General features: G+C 42.9%; 1 protein-coding gene across 1 annotated transcript in view; it reads right to left on the bottom strand.

Annotated features, from left to right (window-relative positions):
- The window catches only part of OPCML (opioid binding protein/cell adhesion molecule like), a 764421-nt gene that overhangs the window by 599794 nt on the left and 139716 nt on the right, over positions 1-24911 (bottom strand). The gene's annotated exons all lie outside the window — the stretch shown is intronic.

Below are 24911 nucleotides of genomic sequence, written 5' to 3'. Positions count from 1 at the left end.
TGGTAAATGCATAACAAGGCACCCAATTTGTCTGGAGAATGGTCTCTCTTTTTCTTCCAAATATGTCTGCTTCTAAATCTTTGTAAAACGTCTGAAAATATTTATTTGGAAGTTAGCAAAAACAAGTGGAATGTGTAGAGTTCTACACAATGTGCAGAGGACTTTCATCCATACTGTGTCTTTTAACATTCATGGTCATATTTTATTGTAGGTAGGATAGGTATTCTTATATCTCCCCGCCCCCTTCCTCATATCTATCCTCTCTCCTCCTCCTTCTTCTCTTTCTTTCTCTTTAAAAAAAACACAACAAATAACCTGAAAGAGAAAGAACTCATGGACATGAATGTGCTGATTAATAGGGGTGGAGAGGTGGAGGAGTTGGAAGAGGGTATGAGGGATAAATGGTGATGGAAAATAAACTAAAATAAAAACAAAATAAGTAACCTGAGGCTCAATATAATTAATCAGTTTCCCCAAAAAATGGTCTCATGGAAAATGACAATTCTAGACTTGAATTCCTGCTTCCCCATGGTTTGCTCTTAATCAAATTTCAGATGTAAGAGAAAGAGAGAGAGAGAGAGAGAGAGAGAGAGAGAGAGAGAGAGAGAGAGAAAGAGGGAGAGAAACAGAAGAAAGAAGGGAGGAAATTAGCACATTGAGAAAGATGGAGATAGTAAAGAAAGGGAATAGGGAAGTAAGAAAGGCAGAAAAAAAGCTAACCAAACTATTGCAAGTTCTTTATTATAAATATTTTTGTACAAGAGCATAGAGAAGTAGCTGCTACATAGTCAACTCCATAAAAGCAGTTACTGTTATTCATTGCTGAATGCCTATGGATCCGAGGGGAAACTTAAATTGAACAGAGGATTCATCCCTAGGATGGCTACTGTGGATTCATCTGCCTTGATATCTAAATAATTTTGGTCAAGGGAGGAACTGTGCCAGGAGAACATCATTAAAAAAAAAAAATAATAAAAAAAAAAAAAAAAAAAAAAAGATTCTAAGAGAAATATTCCCGGGTCCTGTTTTACTCTCCCGGCATTGATGAATGGTTCCTCGCAGGCCTGCTCCCCGCCAGCAGAGGGCTGGCCTGACATTTTGCTGGGTCCCAGCACTCCCAAAGGCATTTATTTGGCTTTCCTCCAGGTGATTCCCAGAGCCTGCAGCTCACTGGGCAGGCGCACCGCATGTCTGACTATTTGTGTGATAACAAATTCAGCCCTAACAAAGGGTATAAAGCAAGTCATGCTTTGGAAGTTTGAAAAGACCAGCAACTATTAAAAAGGGAAGCTGTCTGTTTTCATGCATGAATAAAAGCTTCTCACTGCCCTAGCTGTTGTGTGAGTAGGGAAGTTATTTTTTTAATATATTTTATTAATTTTTCACAGAGAGGAAGAGAGAGGGATAGACAGAAACACCAATGAGAGATAAACACCCATCAGCCACCTCCTGCACACTCTCCACAGGGGATGTGCCTGCAACCAAGGTACATGCCCTTGACCGTAATCGAACCTGGGACCCTTGAGTCTGCAGGCCGATGCTCTATCCACTGAGCCAAACCGGCTTTAGCAGGGAAGGAAGTTTTTAACCCATATCAGTAGGAAACGATCACAGGAGACTTTGGGGTGGCATCATGGGATCATCCTATGTGTTGCTTTTCATTGGAAGGTAATTACAGCTTTCTCCGATGATGACCCAGAATGCACATAATCCCCTCATCAATGCTTCCCAGTCACCAGCCACCACTCTCCGGGGCTGCTGGCGCATACACGGTGGCTGTTTCTACCTGGTCGATGGCGAGGCTGTTAATTGTAACACGCCATGAAACTTAATTATGCAAAGCAGAGAGGCCACTCCGATCTGGTAATCAGAGGTTTGATTCAGAAGTAATTTGCTGTCGGGGCCCAAGGAGCCTTTCTTCTGGTCCCTTCCATGGAGCTGCTCCGAGTGGTTAATCCCCTGCTTTAATGGAAAGCTGTTGGGATTGGATCCGGGAGCTCGATGGTCAAAAAGCAGCTTATAAATACAACCTTGATTTTCTTCGTGGCAGGCACCTAATTTCTCCCACCTACATCACCTTTAATTACAGCAACCAGAAACCAATACTATTTGGGGGTCAAAGAGGGCAAGTAGCCAGTCACTTATTCCCCAGCTGCCTGAAGGCCGGGCAAGAGGAAATGGGTAGACTGTGAAAGCAGTTCAGAGAAAGGAGGAAATGGGATAAGACGTGCTGGAAATGGACAGTGAAGAATCATAACTACCACCCCTGAATATCTCTAGAAAGTGCATACTGCATACACAGCTTCTAAGAAGAATGATTTCAATATGTGCTCCTAAGTAGAATAAGGGGTAAAATTTTAGGCTCACCCTGGGGGCGGCCAAAGAATTCCCAACTCATTTTTTTAATATTTTACTGATTTTTTACAGAGAGGAAGGGAGAGGGATAGAAAGCTAGAAATATCAATGAGAGAGAAACATCGACTAGCTGCCTCTTGCACACCCCCTACTGGGGATGTGCCGCAACCAATATACATGTCCTTGACCGGAATCGAACCTGGGACCTTTCAGTCTGCAGACTGACGCTCTATCCGCTGAGCCAACCTGGTTTCCGCCCAACTCATTTTTAAAAAAATATTTTTTATTGATTTCTTACAGAGAGGGAGGGAGAGGGATAGAGAGCTAGAAACATCGATGGGAGAGAAACATCCATCAGCTGCCTCCTGCACACCCCCTACTGGGGATGTGCCTGCAACCAAGGTACATGCCCTTGACCAGAATCAAACCTGGGACCTTTCAGTCCGCAGGCCAACGCTCTATCCACTGAGCCAAACCGGTTTCGGCCCCAACTCATTTTTTGATAAAAGATAAGGGATCATTATCTCACACAAAAAAATAATAAGTAAAATAAAATAAAGTAATAAATTTTTTTAAAATACCACACTGCTGTCACTGCCTGTGATTTGGCCTGCAGAATACACATAGTATAGAATTCAAATCAGTTTTAAAAAGGGAAGGATGGGAGAATACGTAAAACTAATCCAAGTGAACAGTACTAGCATATGACAGAAATAGCCACGTGCTATATGAAAGGAAGACCAGGTAACCTTTGTCTTACTCAATATGAACTGCTAAATTTGGTTTTAGTGATGTGTTATCATATTCCTGAAATCCTGTGGATCTTAGAACTCCTTACTCAGATGAACATTTCAACCTATCCTCTGAATGTCAATTCTTGTAAACTGAGTTGGTTAGAAGAGATTCCAACAAGTTAAAAGGAATGTGATGTTACACATTGGAGCAATGAAAATACATTTAAATCAATTTAATTAGGAAAATATCACCCAACACTCTTCCTTTCTCTGATACTACTGAACTATATAAACAGCTTAGAAGTGATTAGCTAATTTGCTGTTTTAGTAGAATGTCCAATTCTTCCATTGAATAATGCTTCTCATGAAAGAAGTTATATTTACTGTTCAAAAAATCTAAACATTGGATGACATGGTCTGATCTTGGTTTTAAAAAAATCACAAATACATATTTGAAAATGTGGCAAGAATAGAGAGGGAGGGAGGGAGGGAGGGAGGGAGGGAGGGAGGGAGGGAGGAAGGAAGGAAGGAAGGAAGGAAGGAAGGAAGGAAGGAAGGAAGGAAGGGAGAGAAGGAGGGAGAGATGGAGGGAGGAAGAGAGAAAAAGAGAGAGAGAGAAAACTAAATGTAAATACACTGACGTCTGTTTTTGGATAATGAAGTTGGAACAAAATCTGGAAAATGTGATGCCCTCCAGTGCATAGGAAAGACAATTAAGAAAACAGAAATGGAAATTGGCATAAGGGGAAAGTGGCACTTGGAAAGTACTTAAGCATGTAAAACCAATTTTGTTACCAGGAAGCAATCATACATATGGCACCAGAAGAGAAAACGCCAACAAAAATGCGCCCATCACAACGGTCTCCACCTTCAGTTACCTACTGCAGAACAGAATGCAGATGCAAAGCTGGATGGTTTCGGGATGGCTGATGTCTGAGTCTACTATGCATTGCAGTTGGCCTGTTGATTCTTTAGTGTTTCACTGGATAATAGCTAGTGTTTCACTGTATAATTGCTAGAGAATCTAGCAAGAAAACAACCAACACCTGGATCCTATTAATAACTTGCATCAGAATGGATATTTAAATCCTGCATTGTGTTGGATGAGACTTTCAGAAGATATGCTACCATTTGTGTTCTTCGGCTGACCTTGACTTGTTATCGATGGCATGATATCTCTGGGCTGATATCAGTCATTAAAATGCAGCCTGCATGTATTGGTCAGAGAGCAGTTAAAACTTGGTGAGGTAGAGCACTTCAGAAAGTATGCAGAAACAAAAATAGGAAGAGGACACTCTGGAATAAAAGGAAAGTTGCAGAATAGAGCCAGCGACAGAAAAACTGCTTGTAACAAGTGTCTTTGTACTCCCTATGGAATCAAAACGAACAACTTTATTGCTATCATCCTATGTTCTTGCATTTAAACTTGAATAACTACCAGAAAAACTTAGTGTAAAGAGGACTCTTTACAAGCAGACTTATGAGTAAAACTTTTAACTGATGGGTTTGGTAAGTTTGAGCACTGTCATTTTTAGTTTACCAAGCTCTTTGAAAATCAAAGATGTTTCCCTAAGGAAGCATGGTGTGCTGAATGGTTGACTCCACCAGGGAGGTATCAATCTGCCACCCACAGGCATGGCATGTACAGACTCGTGAGAGCACAGATGTTTGTGGTGAAATGAAGCTTATATTTACTCTAATACTACAGGCTCGGTGCACAAAATTCGTGCACAGGTAGGGTCTCTAGGCCTGGCTGGTGATCAGGGCCAATTGGGGCCTTCTTTCCCCTGGCTGCCAGCTGTCAGTCAGGGCCTTCCTTCCTTCTGTGCCTCCCCCTAGTGATCAGCACACATCATAGCAAATGGTCCAACTACCAAGGGGACACTTTGCATATTAGCCTTTTATTATATAGGATAACCTCTTCATCATAAAGACAGCAAGTAAAGGGGAGCAAAGTGCCTGAATATCAAGTGATATTTATGGAACTCAGATTTCTGCCCCTTTCATTGGAAGAATACCAAGACCTGGCACGCCACCAAATGAATGGAATAAAACCAGCAAACAGCAGACACAATGCTGAGCACTTCACGCCAGACCATGAACTGGGAAGTGGTGTTTCCATTGCCAGGTGCAGAAGCAAGGCCAAGAGAGAATGTTCCACAATTTTCACTTGGATTACAGAGCCATCCACAGAGCCACTGAGTGCCAAGGCTTTCTTAAGAGCAAAAATGTGAAAAGATGGCATTGTTCAAGCACTTGGGCTGAGATGAGGAAAGGTCACATGAATCCCCAAAGCTAATGGTAAAATTACAGACCAAAATGGCCATCATGGGAAGTGGACATCTCGCTTCCAGAGGTATATACTTCCACCATCGTCTAACTCCTTCCTTATCAAAAACTACCTTTGAAAAAAATTTTCCTACTGAAAATGAATCTCAAATGATGTAATGGGAAGTGATAGGAAAATGGAATTCATTACGGAACTTTGGTTTTAACCAAAATTTGTGAACTGTCTGACATGTAAGGAGACCCACCTGAAATAAGATATGGGCTATGACTTGCCAAACAGACACCGCCTCGAGGTTATGTGGCTCAGAGAGAGGAAGCAGCCTCTGCATCTCATAGCTCCTTTCTGTTGTTCTCCCACATCTACATCCCTTCAGGAATAGTTTTTAATATGTATATTTTTATTGATTTCAGAAAGTGGAGAGAGAAAGAAATATCAATAATGAGAATCATTGACTAGCTGCCTCCCTGCCTGCCCCACACTGAGGATCGAGCCCACAATCCAGGCATGTGCCCTGACCTGGAATGGAACCATGGCCTTCTGCTTCATAGGGTGATGCTCAACCATGGAGCCATGCCAGCCGGGATTCCCCATAGCTTTTTACCCAGACAGTAATAAGCAGAGCCTGATTCTAATTTTGTTCTCCTTTGTAGCAATTCTTCTCTCTTTCTCCTATTCCCGTGGAAAGAAAATAATCTCCTTTCTCTTGATACATCTCACAGAGATGTTGTGAGGATTACAGAAGACCAGAGACATGAAGCAAAAGGCATGGTGACTGTCTTAGGAAGACACATTATTATATTATTCTCCAGATCTACGGGTGTCCCCACACCCCCACTCCAAGGATGACAACAACAACTCAAGGAAAAGGATGGCTGGCTCAGAAATATTTCCACTGCAAGTGGAGACAGGTAGAGCCCTCCCTTCTGATGAAAAGCAGAGAACTGAAATAAAAGTATACTAAGGCAGTGGTCGGCAAACTCATTAGTCAACAGAGCCAAATATCAACAGTACAAAGATTGAAATTTCTTTTGAGAGCCAAATTTTTTAAACTTAAACTTCTTCAACACCAATTCTTCAAAATAGACTCGCCCAAGCCATGGTATTTTGTGGAAGAGCCACACTCAAGGGGTCAAAGAGCTGCATGTGGCTCGCGAGCCGCAGTTTGCTGACCATGGTCCTAAGGTATAGGAGGTCTGCCTGGGAGAATCATGTCAGTGTCTTGCATATGGATATGCAGTGATTTTTAATTGAATCAGTAGTTTTAAGTGGCTTCTTGTAAAAGCCATGTGTATCATTTTTCCTAAGCTCCAGTTCCAAGGCCAAATGTTCTGTCTCTCTCTTTACTGGATTTCCCACTGTTTGGGTTTACCTCCTGTTCTTCCTCCACCCACATGTGTACACAGGTGTCTGCCTTTCCTATTCCTGAACAATGAATGCCCACACCTGCTTCCAGGACACCCTGGGAGTGCCTCCTGCAGGCGTCGTCTCTGAGGAGCAGTCTAGCATTTCTCTTGATCATGAGCCGTCCACCTTAGACTTGCATGAACAGGAGCCATGGTCAATGGCAACCTGATTTACAGCCGCTCTTACCAGCAGCGTGTGGAAATTAGAAATAAATACAGGGTCAAACAGCTCACCAGTAATCTGACACTGGCAAACACGGCTTATTTAGGGGTCTTCAGTAATATGGACCTTTGCATCTGCGCTTCAGCAGGAGGAGCACCAAGGCATTGCCTGAGAGCCTTCCAGAGCAGAAACACTGCTTTAAAGTAGGTCATCATTATATGCATTGTCCTCCTCTCTTAAACATTGCAGCGTCATGGAACTGGCACACAGTACTGTGACCATGCACAGGCTTAACGGGCACCTAGCAAAGGAATGGCCCATAAAGAGGCTACCCGTGGTCCTAGACTCGTGTCTGCATGTCTCTTTAAGGGGTGTCAGACACCTGCTTAACACGTCAGTCAAGCAGGTATCTATACATCGAAGCACAATGAAAAAGCTACAAATATCACAAGGAAGCAAGTCAGGTCAAATATTGAAACAATGCCAAATATCGGAAACAATGACAATTTCAGAAGTACATGTCATTATTTTAAGAAAATAACGATGTGGCTCAAGTGTGAATGCTGATTAGATTCGGTTAGCCCAGAGGTGACTTTGGTTTCATTTCACAATGGAACATTTTCTGTCCTGAATTGCTAGAAAGTATGAGTTTTGAATATACCAAACAGCCTAACGGAGACAATAGTGGTAGTCCCTGTTTTCTGTGCACGTTTTAAATAGTTTTTTATTAACACACCAGGGCAACATGCAAATGTCACATAATTGTAGGAAAAGCTGATATAATAAAATATAACTGGCCTCAAGGGGTTGATTTTCTCCATTTAACCTCCTACCAGTTCAGTTAAATGATGACAGGGAAGGACATTCCAAAAGTTGATGCACATTCATGCTTTGCATTATACCAATTTCCCCTGATGGTTGACACACATTTTTTTTTTTTTTGTGCCACAATTTAATTCTTTTTTTCATGTTTTATCTTTAATAGGGACACATACAAGTGACCATAATAGGGTGTCCTATAATTGAAAATGTCTGGTCGACTTCAGGGTGGTATTTGTGTGGTTAGTGGATAGCTTAGAAAGAGACAAGAGAAAGTGCCCATATTGAAAGTTAAGGCTACCAGAAAGACCTCCCCGTGACCAAAGTTGGAGCAACCCAAGGAATAAAATGAATTTTAAAAATTCAAATAACTAACTAACTAAATACAGACATATGGAAGAGGAGATCTTTCTCCCTTGCAAAAGAATTCCAACTTTAAAAATGTAGAAAAACCTGAGGGAAACAGAAAATCACCACCAGAAGCCTATAGTAGCCATTGCTTCCATGAGAATCACCAAGTGATGGTAAATTTATGATTTTTTTTTAAAAAAAAAACTTTATATTGTTGAAAGTATTACGTATATCCCCATTTCTCCCCCCTTTGATCCCTTAAAGCATGTCCCTGCCCCCTCCCCTGCCCTACTCTGCCACCACCCTCTATGGACAAAATTTTAAGGAGAAAGGGGATGTTTCTCTCACCAAATAATTACAAAGGGAAACAATTCACCTTGCAACGGTGATTTCTGGCAGATACCACCTCACATCAGCAAGGATAACATCATTAGTGTGTGACACATGTCAATATCATGTACCTGCTGATACCCTAGACTTTGAGCAGCAGACACCTTGAGTGGCATCTTTCCCAGGAAATCACAGTTGAACACTAATCATGGAAAAGCAACAGTGAAAGCTAATTTGTGGGGCCTGGTACAAAATAATGAAGGGTGCTTTTGGAAAATGTCGAGATTAAGAAAAGACAAGGCAAGACTATCACAGATCAGAAGATGCTGAGGAAGACACAACAGCTCAAGGCAACAGAGGATCCTGGAACAGAAAAATGACATCGCTGGGAAGATTGGTGCAATCGGAATATGTCTTGTGTATCCATTTATAGGATTGTACCCAGTGTCATTTCTTCACATTGATCATTACCCTATGGTTTTACAGAGTGTTTGGCATAAGGGGAAACTGTGTGAAGGGTATTTGAGACCCTCTGGGCTACTTCTGTAGCTTTTCTGTAAGTCTACATTTAATTTGACAACTTAAGCAAACTTGTAGGCAGTGGAACTAGAAATGGTTAAAAGAAGGTAGCAGAACCCTATCTGGTTTGGCTCAGGGGATAGAGCACTGGCCTGCAAACTGAAGGATCCTGGGTTTGATTCGGTCAAGGGCACATGCCTGGGGTGGTGGGCTCACTCCCCGGTAGGGTGCATGCAGGAGGTGGCGGATCAATGATTCTCTCTCATAATTATGTTTCTATATCTCTTTTCCTCTCCTTTCCTCTCTAAAATACATAAATATATATATATATTTTTTTTTTAAAAAGGAGAAAAAGGTAGCAGAGTCTATGAGACCAGTGATAATGAGATGTGGGATGTCAGGGACTGACTCAGGATGAGTGCCATTTACCAATACAGGGACCCAGGTAGAGCACAGGCAGGGGAGGGTGATGAGGATTTCATGTTGGAATATGCTGAGTTTGAGGTGCTTCCGGGACAACCAGATGGACACACCAATTAGGCAGTTTGATGAATGTGTCTAGAGTCTAAGAGAAAAGATGAATTGGAAATAAAAATTCTGAAGCAGTCAGCATCCGGAAGTTTGTTAGCGGCATGAAAATGGATAGGATCGTAGAGAAAAAACATGAATGATGAAGAAAAAGGAGAATGAAACTCAAATTTAACTCTTGTCCACATTAACCTTGTTTTACTTTTTTTTTTTTTTTTTTTTTTTTGTGGAACAGGGGATGTGGTTTACTCATTCATGTGTTCTCACCATGTAGTAGTGTGTGTGGCAAATGATGTGTGCCCATAAACACGTAGTCAACCTATGTTTGCCTAAGTGATGGAAGAGGAAAGGAACTCTTTCTTTGTGAACATCAGGATTGCATAGACATTCAAATCTCTCTTTAAACAACATATTTATTCTCTGATGTCATTATCCATGAATCTCAGGTTTTATTTGAAAGGCATTTCCCCCTAGGTTGAAATTTTAGGTAACTGATAGAATGGGTACCCAAAAACAAATTATACATTGTGATATCAAGTTACATCTGATCTATTTACTCTCCTCAACACACCTAAGAGCATGGTAAAACAATCAACTAGACAGGCTTAGAACTTTTAAAAAATATAGAAAGCAGCCCTAGCTGATTTGGCTCAGTGGATAGAGCATCAGCCTACGGACTGAAGGGTCCCAGGTTTGATTCCAGTCAAGGGCACATGCCCAGATTGCTGGCTCAATCCCCAGTACGAGACATGCAGAAGACAGCCGATCAATGATTCTCTCTCATCATTAATGCTTCTATCTCTCTCCCTCTCCCTTCTTCTCTGAACTAATAAAAATATATTTTTAAAAATGGAGAAAATACTCTGCCACCGAGCCTTGTCCAGAACAAAATGGAGCTCACTTCATTCCTGCCATCGTTGCTGAATGTTCAAGAGCCATTCTTCCCCAGGATATCTTTACAACCAGGGCTCAAGTGAGAATTCTCCACCTGAACTCCAGGCTCAACTAGAAAACAGAGCCCTCACTGGCATCCTCTGGGTTTGTGGGTGCCAATCCCTGCTGAAGCTGCCCACCACCTTCTCTCTCGTTGTGTTATGCAAATACCATGCTAACTCCATTTGTTTTGTCCTTGAAAACAGTAAAATATAATGATATTTAAAAAGACAAGTGGCTGCTGGAATCCCCACAACATTGCATTATTTGGGAAAATAGAGCTCACCTGAATATTTTAGGCTTAACAATTGCCAGCCAGATGGCAGGCGGCAATAGAAAAGGTATTACAAAGCTCCAACTCCTTCTGCGTGTCATTTAGTAGAATAGTTGCTCAGAATGCTGTTCTGTCATTTTCCCCACTTACGATTTTATTTTTTTCATGCTAACACTTCAAGGGGAAAAATTATTTTAAAGTATTGCTGAGGGTTACTCATTTATAATCTTTGCACTTCCTGGGATCTGCCTCAAAGTTCTTGCAGGGGTAGACATTGGGAAGAAAGTGTGGTTAACTGTGGGGAAGGAGGACCCAGGACCAGTAGAAAGGGTGCAGGGCAAGGTTTGGTACCTTTGTTATACACTGAGTGACCAGATTATCATGAGCTCTGAAAGCATAATAATCTGGCCACTCAGTGTACATCCTGTATAATAAAAGGCTAATGTGCAAATTGTCCCCTCAACCAGGAGTTCGACCAGCAGGCAGGCCGGCCAACTGCCTATGTTTTCTCCTTCTGGCCAGGCTGGCTGAACCCCACCCATGCACGAATTTATACACCAGGCCTCCTACACACACACACACACACACACTGAGTGACCAGATTATTATGCATTCAGAGATCATAATGATCTGGCCACTCTGTGTATAATACACTGCATCTCATTCAGTGTGCTGACAGCATGGGGAACCCGGCCCAGTCTTTCTAGGGCTTTAAGCAAGAACACGGCCTCATTGGTGGTAGAGTTTCAGTGCTTTGAAAGCAAAAGGCCCAGCTGGTGTGCAAAAGATCCCAGGGACACTGGATGGAGCATCTGGGCCAAACCCGGAGATAGGTGATGGAGATCTCTGAGCAGAAGGACAGGGCATGGTTTTGTTTTTGTGAGTGTTTGTTTTAAAGTATGACTCAGATGGGTCCAGAAAGAGACATTTCAAGTTGCTAAGATGAGATATGGAATATGGCCTGGCAGCAGATAGAAGGATCAAAACCATGGGACTGAGGTGCAGTGGCTGGGAGGAAGTCAAAACAATGGCCACATCTTAGAGCAACTGGGGCATAAGAGAAATTATCAAAGCAGGCACTCATTCGGGCATGAAACCAGGTGGTGGAAGAAGTGAGGGCAGTGTCACAGCTAGACAGTGTGACTGAAGCAACACGGACCTTCTCCACAGAGAGCTGGGCAAGAGGCAGAGAGGGAATGGCATAGGCTTGATGTGAGAGGCATCATTCACTGCTCAGGATCTGCCCCAGTGACTGGGACCTGACCTGACAGTGACCTCTGTCCAAGGTGACAAAGACAGAAAGTTCAAGAGTATACACATATGCTGTATTACACTGTATTACATCATATCATATAGTATTAGATTACAGGAGGAGATAGCTTAAAGAAGGAAGTCGATCACAGTATCATATGCTGCATACATTCCCTCTGTAAAATCGAGATTGAGACTGTATTTATATCTAAGTTATTTCCAAACTATATACATTTTTAAATACATATTTTTATTGATTTCAGAAAGGAAGTGAGAGAGAGAGAGAGAGAGAGACAGGTAGAATCATCAATGATGAGAGAGACTCATTAATCAGCTGTCCCCTGCACACCCCACACTAGAGATTGAACCTGCAACCCAGTCATATACTTTGACTGGGAATTGAACCGTGACCTCCTGGTTCATAGGTCAATGCTCAACCACTGAGCCACACTGGCTGGGCATTTCCAAAAATAGTTTATGGCAAACACGTGAACGTAACAAATACATGTAGCTAGTGAGGTGCACTTAATTAACCAGAATGGAAATAAGGCCCTTCCCCCAGAAAGCACATCCAGCACAACCACCATTGACACAAACAACAAAACACCTCACAGAAAGATCAGATTTTCTGATTGCGCTCCTCTCTCTCATTTCACCAATTTTGCATGCACTCCCTAGCTGTCTCTGAACAGAGAGAATGAAATAATAGAGGACAGACTAGCTGAAGCCCTGAATAAGGCCATTTAATTCAGTTCCAAGGCATGGGTAATTGTGTAACTCTTCCCTTTGCATGGTCTATGTAAACACAGATTTAAATGATTGATCAAAGATAGAACAGCCCCATAATGATCACAAGAAAATAAGAGGAAGCTCAAAGAAATGGTATTCTCTCTGGTTTGGAGAAAAATCAAGCATTTCCAACCCCTGCCCAGACTCTCTTCTCCCCTCCACAATCTGCAAGTGGGTCGCTACTGGCTTAGGGAGAGAAGAAAGGGACCGAAAAGAAACAAACCACCTTAAACTGATGACATTGTGAAACTCTAAATGCATTTTATTGCTCTATCACATGATAAAAAGTCACATAAAGCCCTAACCAGTTTGGCTCAGTGGATAGAGAATCAGCCTGTGGACTGAAGGGTCTCAGGTTTGATTCTGGTCAAAGGCATGTACCTTGGTGGTGGGCACATCCCCAGTAGGGGGTGTGCAGGAGGCCACTGATCAATGTTTCTCTCTCATTGATGTTTCTATCTCCCTTCTTCTGTAAAAAAAAAAAAAAAAAAAAAAAAAAAAAAAAAAAAAAAAATCAATAAAATATATATTTTTAAAAATAACATAGAAAGTCATTGAAAAATGTTGAGCTTCCATTTTCTCAACAAAGTCAGAAAGCACCAAATATCACCTAAGTCTGTTGTGATGATCAAGGGTAGAATATGGATTAAAACTAATTTATAATGGCTTATACAAAAATGTGTCCCACTGACAAGTTTGATAATGACATAAATGACTAGAATAATGAATGAATGAATGAATGAATGGACACATGGCTACAGCCACTGGGTGATTTCTATACACGGATAGCATAAGCTTTACCACCATTTATCTTTATAGCATTTATCACTATCTGACATTACATGATATATTTCTTTATTTATATACTATCTGCCTCTCCTACTAAAATATAAATGTTTCCTGGGCAGCAAATTTGTCTTATTTGCTTCCATATACCTAGTGGCCAGAAAAATAGGTTAGTATTGTACTTAGCAGAAAATCAGTAACTAGGTTTTACATGAATGAATGAATGGCCAAATGAATGAATGGATGAATGAATGAGTGAATGAATGAGGCAGTCTGGTTTTGAACCTGTATCTGTTGACTCCAAAGCCTGTGCCTTAATGACTGAGGTACACACCTCTTATTCAATGAATCAACTCTAAAAATAATGAAGTCAGACTTCACTCAACACCATGTGCATCTTGTGTAATTTTGCTGGGCAGGCTATGTCCCCAAACATATCCACATCCTAATTCCCAGAATATGTGCATGTGGGTTTTTTTGTGGTGTTTTGTTTTTGTTTTTTGTTTGTTTGTTTATGACAAAAGGAATTGTGTGGATATGATTAAGGACAGAAACATGGGGAGATGACCCTGGATTTCCCAGCGGGTCCATTTATTCACAGGGTCCTGAAACATGGTTTTTGTTCCAGAGAAAGCTACAGGAGACTGTGATGGGCCACAAAGATGCTATGATGCTGCTATGAAGCTGGAGGAAGGGACCAGGAACCCAGGAGCCCAGGTGGCCTGGAGAAATTGGAAAAGACCAGGAGACATATTCTCTTCCAGAATGCCAGTAAGGAGTGCAGTCCTGCCAACTCCCGATTTTAGCCAAGTGCAAGCCACATCAGATTTCTGATCTGCAGGGCTGTGAGGTAACAGACGGGCTGTTTCCGCCCCTGAGTTTGTGGTGCTCTGTCCCGGAAGTGATGGAAAATGAGCATCTCTCTGAGGAAGTCCATTGCCCACATGCTACCAGAATATGACTCCAGCCACCATAAGAAACTTGAACTCCCCCGTCTCCAAAAACTGACTGACTTCAACAAACTATCTTATAAATAGTAACCCCAACCCCAACTTTGGGCCAAAATAAAACCATTCCAAACTTGAAACTAACTGTAATTTTTTCCCCTGGTGTGCTTATAAGAATATATTTTTTTACATGTGCTTAAAAGAAAACCTTGAAACCTTAATTGATTTTTTGTTGTTCCAGAAACCAGGGCTGGCTTCCACATACTATTCATTAAGCAGTGAATAGCACTATATATCTGCAGCGAGAGCCTTCCTCTGCTGCTGCTTCCTGCTGCCTTTCACATTAAGCAAAAGAAAGAGAAAGAAAGAAAAGAAAGAAAATCTTCATGCTGCTACCATTTCACCTGGAACCTGCATCTTCCTTCGCGCTGCAATGGTTAGAGCGACTTAGCCAAGGAGTGCCAAGCCTTGTGGCTACTCCACAGCCCCGCTGGCTCCTCTGGCTGCCACAGAGCCTTCTGGGCCGGCAGTGGAGATGCTGATGTCCTGAGTCCATGGCTCCCCAGTGATGGACGTGACCACAGAAATTAACAGGCATCCATTCATCACTGCAGATGTAGACTGTGCTGCAATGTCAGCTTCTAGTCCTTAAATCAAGTCCTGCTGGAATCCTGACAATCAGTATAACAGATGAACCATACTGTTGTATCTGAAGTATTTGTTAAACATGATAGAACCTTGAAACCCACACCTCAGCATGTGTGTGTGTGTGTGTGTGTGTGTGTGTGTGTGTGTGTGTTTAAAGAGACACCATGCGCGTTGGGTAGTCTACAGAACTAAAACGAAATCATGTAAAAACCAGCCAAATAAGGTAAAGTGGGGAAACCTGCAAGCTTATTAAAAATAAATTACACGCCTGTCTCCATTTTCTAGCACTGTTCCAACTGAGTATTTTTTAGCCTTAAAAAATGAAGGTTTAAAACAAGTCCGGAAAAGCCACGCATCTACCTTTCCTCTTTTAAATGATGAAGCTTAATGCCTGAGCACTTTCCAAAGTGGAATCTAATGGCAATAAAAGTCAGTTGGCTCAGTCAGCATTGGACATATGACTCTTAGAATAGTACACGAACTTGGATGCTGCGAAGCTCGTTTGCTTGTGAAACAGCAGGGTATGCGGAAGGGCCTCCTCGGTTTTGGAGTGGACACACCGGGCTATCCGCCAGCTGATGCTTGGGCAAACCCCACCCACCCTGCACGAGGACACCTCTTTCTTTCCAAAGTTACTGCGAAGTGAAATTTATATCGGAGGCCGTGGCTAGAGCAGAAACTTTAAAACCATTGCATAAATCCCCTTGGCTTTCTCTACATTATAAACAGCCACAGAATCAATATCATCATCATCAGTGACTAACCCAACAACTATGTATTGAATTTCCACTCCGTGGCAGGCACTGTCCCAGGCTTCGGGGCTAAAGCAGGAACAAAATATTCCAAGTGTCTTGCTTTTGTCCGAGGCCTCATCGAATTGGGGGTATTGATGAGAGGAGTAATTTAGTGTTCCAGAAAAGCAATAAATGCTAAGTGGGGAAATTCGGCAGCAGAGGGAGGGGCGGTGGAAGGAAGTACAGGGAGAGAGTGAAAACTTGGTTGTCTGGGGAAGAGCTTTCCGGGCAAAGCTTATGGGGCAGGAACACGTGTCATACTGTGTGCTGGGGCAGGGGCAAGAAGTCCACGGAGGCTGGGGCAGAAAGAGAGGGTGGGGGGGCGAGATGCCATCAGAGAGGCAACCAGGGCCTCCTGAGAGTGCTGTGGAGACCTGAGCATGAGCAATTTCCATGTGCACAGAAAGGGTACACACAGGCACTGCCCTTTCCATTTTTTACCAGGATAACAGATTAGTGCAAGAATGGGCTGTCCTTCTCCTAGCTGCCTGTACCTCCTTTGCTCCAGAGCCGTCTTTCTGCCTTCCCATGCTGCCCAGCATCCTGAAGCTGCTGGGTGGTGGTGGAAAGGCCCCAGCCAGTAGGCGCTTGCGTTTGCAAATTAATCCTCCATCTTTGTTGGGTTAATTTGCATACTCATTCCTGATTGTTGGTGGGAGTCCTGAAGGTAGGATCAATTTGCATCTTTCTCTTTTATTAGTGTAGATTATCACATGTGGGCATGTAACAGAGTATACATGTATGTGTATGTGTTGCAAATGTGAGACTATTAATTACTGGTAAAACATAACCATTAATGAAATGATTATTTCATTACTAAGCCACACATACATTTTTTCCCCAATGTTCAGTGACTCTTTCCCCCAATTTAGTTCATTACTATCGATATATTTAGTTTAAACTAAAGTGTCCCTGTTTATCAATGCACTATTATGATTCCCTAAAGAGGAAAAAATACTTCCAATGAATCTACCACATGCTAAGACACCCCAACATGAGATGCTTTAAAATTTGAAACCCTGTATATTGTAAAGTGAATGAAATGCCATACATTCAACACTCTCACGACCGCATGAATTTAGACTTATTTTTGATGTCTTATTTTTGCAAATCTTGTTTGTCAACCTTGGTTCCAAGCAAGAAATGGCATGCGCATTTTCTTTTCTTCGGACCTGCTTGCTAAGATACAGAGAGCTTTTATTCCAGGCATTGTTCAGTCTCCGCTGCCTTTATTTGTCATTAGGAGAAGCAGTGATTACTGTCCTGGCAGAGGATCTGGGGATGAGCGCCACGGAGCTCGCACCTGGCGTGTTCATCCAGTGTATGCTGTCCTGCCCTGCCTGCTGCATCAACATGACCACGCGCCACATCCCAGCGATCGGGATGGTGACTTACCCACTAGGTCTTCCTTGTTATACACCCACATTATCAGCTTCCAGCAGAACATCCAAATCCTGTTCTAGAATCTTCTCTTGTGTGTGTTGCACCTAAGTATGCCAGTGCTGGTTGTTAGCTTAAAATTGTAAGTGTATGATGATCTCAGGCAGTTCTGTAACTTTTGGTTATAATAAGAATAGCTAATGTTTATTGCATCTCTATTATCAGGCTTATTTCCAATCATTTTATGTGCATTAAAGTTTAGCAGGACCCTATGAAGTAATTTTATTATTATTATTATTATTATTATTCTCATTGACGAATGAGGAAACTGAAGCACAGACAGGAAGGGCTATTTCTCAATGGACAAAACCTCAGGGTAATAGTCTACAGTGGCCATCAGCTCCACACACTGCTTCATGCCAGCTGTTGTTTGTTTGTTTGCAAAAATATTTTTATTGATTTCAGAGAGAAAGGGATAGAAACATCAATGATGAGAGAGAATCATTGATTGGCCGCCTCCTGCACGCCCCCTAATGGGAATTGAGCCCGTGATCTGGGCCCCATCTGAGGCTATCCAGGAAATGCCATGGTGAAGCGGTTTAGAGCCAGCCGTGCCCTGCACACCAAATGAACGCCAGTGGGGGGCAGCGCTGTCCGTGTCACCAGCCCAGGTGTCCCTGTCACCACCCATGTTCACATTGCAGCTGATCACTTCAGATGTGTTCCATGCTATACAAATCTTACTTTCCCTGATATGGCCCGAGACTCACTGAATGACACACTGAATTTTTAACAACTTGACCAATTATGGGGTTAATTTAACTGATAGAGACAATCTACTTACAAAGGGAACCTGGACTTTCTTTTACTCTCCCCCTTCTGCTATTTCCCTTCCACATCCTCCTCCTTCCCCGCCTTTCTCCTCCACCTTCTTTCTAGCTGTCTTTCTTGATCCCCCAGACCTGAAGTTAGGTTGATAGAACTGGGTTAAAGTCCTAGTTTTGCCACTCATTCTAATGTGAGAATTTTTTTTAGACATTCTCTAAGTATCTATCCTTTACACATAAAATGGGAATAATAACCCCACCTAACTCAAGAGTTTCTTGTTGTAAGTATCAGAGTGTGCCTAGAGCACATAATAAAAGAGCTAATAAATGTTAGTTCTTGTCCTCAACTTCCTCCTTCATTAATTAAAAAGTAATGTATTATCATCAACTCCAGAATGCTAACATCTTAAAAATGTATTTATTTTTTATTTTTTAAATATATTTTATTGATTTTTTTTACAGAGAGGAAGAAAGAGGGAGAGGGATAGTTAGAAACATGTATAAGAGAGAAACACTGATTCAGCTGCTTCCTGCACACTTTCCACTGGCAATGTGCTTGCAACCAAGGTACATGCCCTTGACTGGAATCGAACCTGGGACCTTTCAGTCTGCAGGTCAATGTTCTATCCACTGGGCTAAACTGGTTAGGGCTTTATTTATTTTTAAATAAAAACTCTTCAAAGGGTGCTCTTCCCTAGAAAATAACCAGCTAACCTTGCCAGTGTGTCAATAAATGGCATGGGTCCCTTACAATGTAGAATCAGATGCTGTTACTGATCTGGTACCCTCCCTTCTTGCCTTCAGTGTTTCTGCTCCATGTAAAGCCTGCAAAGGACACTGATTTATGGGGCTCATCAGGCTGCCCAGAATGCAAGGACAGCCACCCCAGGCTGGCTTAGGACTGGGACGAGATGTTTAATAAAAAACAACACATAACGTATTCACTGTCTGCCCATTCCCTAATGACACCCAGATCTAAATGAAGGTACAGTGCCGGGAGATGGACAGGTCCCTGGACTCCTGTAACCATCGAGGTTTTCAGCAGCTCTACCAATAGCATTGACTCTTTGTTCACCGTTTGTTTGGGTGAAGTATTCCAAAGAGAGATTGTATCAGACTGTGGGCACATCTGAGGCTGGGAGAGCAGATGCCCTCGTACACAGAAGTGCGCGTGCACGCACGTGTGTGTGTGTGTGTGTGTTGTGTGTGTGTGTGTGATTTCCACAGTATGAGCCACTCTGGACAGTGTATGATCTTGCAATGTGGTTACATCAAAGGCATAAAATCAGGCTTCTCAACACTGTTTCTGTGCAGCGTGTGCTCATTTGTCTTATTACTTTATATTAATGAAGATTAACTACAGGCCCTAATTTAGTTGAAATCTATATGAATAGGCCCATGTACCAAGTACAAGGCCGTGAACAGAAACTGGTTTTGCCTGTGGATTCAGGGTGGTGGCTACTGTGGAAAATACCTGTGTGATGATTTTAAACGTGTGAGTAGGAGTGAGTGTTTGTGATCACTGCATTTGAGTGTTTAGAAGTCAGTCTTAAAAGCTGAAGCACTAATGAGAAGGCTTCTGCTGAGAAAATACTAAAAATGATATGCATGGCTTTATATTAACACATACAATCCATTTTTATTTATTCACACGAAAGGCAGATGCTACTTTAAAATAATGAGATGAAGAGACAGTGTTTCAAAATTATGTAAGAGGGCTGATGGTCATAGGAGGCATCAGATGGCCTTCCTCATGTTGTATATCTGTCCATTTATTTACGCTCTGTTCAGACCAATATGAAAATCAGTTTTCATTTTCTAAACAGCAACTGATCAACGGTAATTGGGCAGAGAAGAGCTAACGGCAAGCACTGGAGAGCTCAGCTGGAGATTCAAAATATATCATAGCAGGTTATACAGACACACGCACATAAATACACGTACACAATACCCGCATTTATAGACAACGATGCTTTTCAGCAGTGTTTTGTAAGTCAGGGATATGCAAAACTTTATCTGGAGATCTTTTTCAAACACAGATGCTTATGTCTCACCATCCAAATAACCTGATTCAATAAGGCTGGGTTAGGGCCCATGGAATTGTATTGCTTTTTAATGTGAATCATACCAGTTAATTCTGATAGGTGCTGGTTAAGCTACCAGATTAACAGATTTTTTTTTTAAATGTCAGCTGCTTAAGTGCTTGAGAAGAATCCTAGCTCAGTCTGTCACAGACTTATTAAGGATGTCAGCGGGTGCCACCTTTGACCCAAATGCTAAAATGCGGCAAGTCAGGAGTCCTCCTAAACTTCCCACTTCCCTCATCCAACCTGCCGACCAGTGCTCCTGGCTCTATTTCCACAACGCTTCTCAGAGACGTCCAACGTTTCTTTACTTCCCTGCCATCGAGTTAGTCCATGCTGTCCTTTCCCTGCCAGCCTCTGCTTTATTCCTGAGACAAGCACAGGCCAAACACGCAATACCTGCTCGACAAATATTTGCTTAAAGAATAAGCCATTGAGCAATTATGAATGGTGTATTGTTTAACAACTATTTGCCCAAGACCTACTACCTACAAATTCAATTAATAGTAATAGACATTCAATTAAATAACAGGTTGCTAAAAAGCTCAATTTTGGGGCACATGACATGGTAGACTGAACAGCAGGCATGGTGAAGATCCCAATAGCACATCAGACCCCTGAGTACAGAGACATGGAGACCTGTGGGCCCACCTGCCCAATCTTCTCACCGCAGAGCAGCCTGGGGAAGGCATGTGCCAGTTCCACAGTCCCCACAGGGGGATCTGGTGGCAGAATATCAATTATCACCTACGCATCTGAGAAACAGAAGACTGGGTTTCTAGAAGGTCTCCATGGCCCCAGGCGTGTTCTATTCAAATTGAATGCTGACACAAGACACCCTCGCTCCACACAATGGACAAAAGTGAGGAAATGACTGCTGGGAGGTGGGTGACAAATCTTAATGTAAATATGATATGCTCTGAACTAAAAAGTCGGATATGGCATAACATGCAACCCTGAAGGCACCCCATTATTGTTACAAGCTTTGGGGTTGAGCACAATGCCACTGGGTACCGCTGTTGCAGCTGTGCAGAGAGCACCCAGCATTCTGGTGATGGGCAGACAGAACTCACCTTTCTCCAAATGGGCCGAGGCATCAACCAGGCCACTAGGCATGAGAGATGCCAGGCTGGCTTATTACAAACTAGAGGCTCAGTGCACGAATTTGTGCACAGGCAGAGCTGGGATCCAGCCTGCCTGGATCAGGGCTGGGCTGGGTCAGCCAGGGGGAGGGGCCCTAGGCAGTTAGCAGACTGGCCCCTCCCCCTGGTGGAACCCTGGTAGAACTCTAGGTTGTGGGGGCAATTTGCATATTACCTTTTTATTATATAGCATAGATCCTTCTCCCATCCATCTCCAGAGCTTGGCTGTTTGAGGTACACATGGAGGCAGTGGGGGAAATTAGAGGAGACAAAACAAAGAGAATTGAGTGGCCACTGAGGGGTGGTCCTAGAATGGAAGACAGTGGCCCATGGCCTACCCTTCCAGCTTTTCCCAAACTTCACTCATCCTTCCACTCCAACACGGCCACACATTGCAAGCCAAACTGGCTTGGATTTCTCTAATTCAGTTAAAATGTTTACTGCTTGTTGTCCAAGGTTCTCAACCACCCGGGAGGGAGATTATTTGTTCTCTCGAGTTCTTCACTACCCCTGTGGGGGCCTGGGAGAGCGTTCGGAATTGAGAGAAAGCCCGGCAGTAATTAAACACAAAAGGCCTCCCGCGCCCGCCTCGTGCATTCGCTTGGCAGCGGCTCGAGCTGAACAGAAGGGGGAAGATTTGATTTTAATCACACAGATTTCATATTTTATTTTGCTCATTAAAATTCCTGATAAAGATTTACTTCAGCATTTTGTGGCTCTCCCTGAATATATGAAGAGGCTGTTTCTCTTTCTCTCTCTCTCTCTCTCTCTCTCTCTCTCTCTCTCTCTCTCTCTCTCTCTCATAATTGCTGTCTTATCCCTGCCTGTTCCACAGTCTAAAGAGATGGCCTCCATATTGGTCAAGTCCAAGGTGCCAGCCATTTCTGGGAAAATGACAAAAAAATAAATAAAAGAAAGAAGCTAAGAAGCGAGGCAGGGCATGCCCCTCTATAATTACCATCATGGTGCCCTTGTGCAGTTAAGTGAAACATTAATTATCTACGGCTGAGGCTAGAATCAAGATGAAGACAAACCTTTCAGTGCACAGGTGTCTAAAACTTCCAAGAAAATAAGGAAGTTGGGACCGGTTTGAAACACTAGGGCTGGGAAGGGAGAAGTGTTTCTAGAAGGAACCGCTCAGACCCCTTTGCAATCTGGAGGCACCCGGCCAGGAGTGAGGTTTTTACTGTGTCCCGGGTACCCCCGACCCCTGATGGGGAAATCTGAGCAAGCTACTCCCAGGAAGAGAGAGAATTCCTTGCCAAGATGCACAGCAGCTTTGGCATGTTCTAAGTGCGTGTGTGGGAGAAAAATAGGAATTTCAGAGCGAGAGAGGCATGTCCTTAATCGGCCTCCACAGAACTCAGCTGGGAAGCAGCGGGTCCCTCCCTCCCAGCATTGCAGACGTCTGTTCCATCCGCTCTATCCAGCGTTTTTTCTGCTTTTTAGTCTCTTGTGTGCTTAGGCTGTTTCTTAAAGAACAAAATCTTGTCCATCACAATAGAAGGCAAGGCTCTGCTTCTCTCTGAAGCTCGTGTACTCCCACTTCCTGCAATCTCTTTACTTAGGAGTGAATTTCCCTTCATTAAAATTAAGCCTCATTTCTTGCTCATTTCTTCCTGTTTTCCTCAGCAAAACGGAGTGCAGTCTGGACCTGTTTTTCTTACTTTATTTTCTTGACACTTTATAACTAAATCTTTTCCACCCCCTCCAAAAACAATCAAGATAGCCTGGCTGGCATGGCTCAGTGGTTGAGCAACAATCCCGGAACCAAGCACTCATGGGTTTGATTCCGTCACATCACATGCCTGGGTTGCAGGCTCAATCTCCAGTATAGGTGCATGCAGGAGGCAGCCGATTGGTGATGCTTCTCTTTCATTGATGTTTCTATCTCTCTATCCCTCTCCCTTCCTCTCTCAATCAATGAAAACATATTTAAAAAATAAAACAATCAAAAGGATTTCTTCCACCTGATTTCCCCCCACCTTTGTGTGGGAAACAGGAAGAAAAGACGAGTGTGTGTGTGTGTGTGTGTGTGTGTGTGTGTGCTGCCAAGAGGGAGGATGGAAAGTGTTTTGCTTTCCTAACTCTCCGACATATACTAGAAGGGTCCAAGGTTATGTTTTAACGTATGTTAACTACAGGGAAATAATGGCCCTCTATTTCTATCTGGTGTGGAGACAGCTCAAAGTCATTCTCCAGGGTCAGACTCAAACAGAGAGGTGAGAAAAATTCCAGGATAGCATCGGTTTCCTTAAGGCAGGAGTTCTCAGGCTCTGATAAGTCTGCCTCTATCACAGCCTTCCTCCATCTCCTTCGCTTATTCTCACTTTCACTTCTCACTCTCCCAGTCAGCTCATCACCTGGCATCTCCTTTATGCCAAGAGGGCACGGGGAATTGTAGAAACCTGAATTGCTGAGGTCTCTGAGAAGCATTGATGCTCCTTCATAGGCAAAAAGAGCATGGCCAGTCAATACCGGCCAAAAGAATAGGGTAGAGTGGATGGAACAAGACCCCTGGACTCCCATTTGGAGGCCAAGTACAGTTGAGTCTCCCTAAGACAGGCAATGACCTGCATCTGGATTCTGATCAAACCAGCACGGGGCTCAAGCTGCAATGCTCACTGTTTGGGGTGTGGGGGGGGTTAACCACGAGTGCGTGGGAGACAAATTGAGGTACTGGAGGCAAAGCCTAGGGAGCACTGTCTAGGCCAGTGGTCGGCAAACTGTGGCTCATGAGCCACATACGGCTCTTTGGCACCTTCAGTGTGGCTCTTCCACAAAATACTATGGCCTGGGTGAGTCTATTTTGAAGAAGTGCTGTTAGAAGAAGTTTAAGTTTGAAAAATGTGGCTCTCCAAAGAAATTTCAATCGTTGTATTGTTGACATCTGGCTCTGTTGACTGATGAGTTTGCTGACCACTGGTCTAGGCCAGTGTTCTGGCTGTTCTAGCTGTCCTAGAGTTTCCTCTTGACCTGTCTTTCCTTCCATGCTTGCTAAGCCTGGACACGCATCAGATGAGGGCTTAACACTCCAAGCTAGCTACCGTGACCTTAGGCAAGTCACTTAATTTTAAAGTCTAATCTGTGAATTGAGTTAAAGATCTAGCAAACTTCATGTACACATGTGTATGTACTCGTTTCTATCAAGATTGATTCATATCATCCAAGTGAAATCTGTAGCAGAATTCCTGGTGTACAGTACCGCACATGCTCACTTCATATGGTAGACAGGTTCTGTGACTTTAAGCAAAACAGCGTATACCAAACCAATTTTACCATGAGCTAACTGCTATAAACAAGATTTAAGTTCCCATGGCATCTCCTCAACTTTATAGAGAAACGACGTTGACTAAAGCACATTAATTGAGGACCCACTGCCACGCAGTACTAAAAATACAAGCTTTTATCATTAGACTGCCATCGAACGCTTAACGCCTACTGGGCAGTTTACCAAGTATTGAGGATAAAAAGGCAAATAAGGAATGGATCAAGGCCTTAACTAGCTCCCAATCTAGAAAATAGTTTACTTGCATAATTAAGAGAGGTAGATTGATTTTATTC

The sequence above is a fragment of the Pipistrellus kuhlii genome, unplaced genomic scaffold (assembly GCF_014108245.1).
Source record: "Pipistrellus kuhlii isolate mPipKuh1 unplaced genomic scaffold, mPipKuh1.p scaffold_m20_p_20, whole genome shotgun sequence".
NCBI classification, from domain to species: domain Eukaryota; kingdom Metazoa; phylum Chordata; class Mammalia; order Chiroptera; family Vespertilionidae; genus Pipistrellus; species Pipistrellus kuhlii.
Note: the sequence above shows the minus strand (reverse complement) of the source record. Positions and strands in the feature narration are given on the sequence as shown.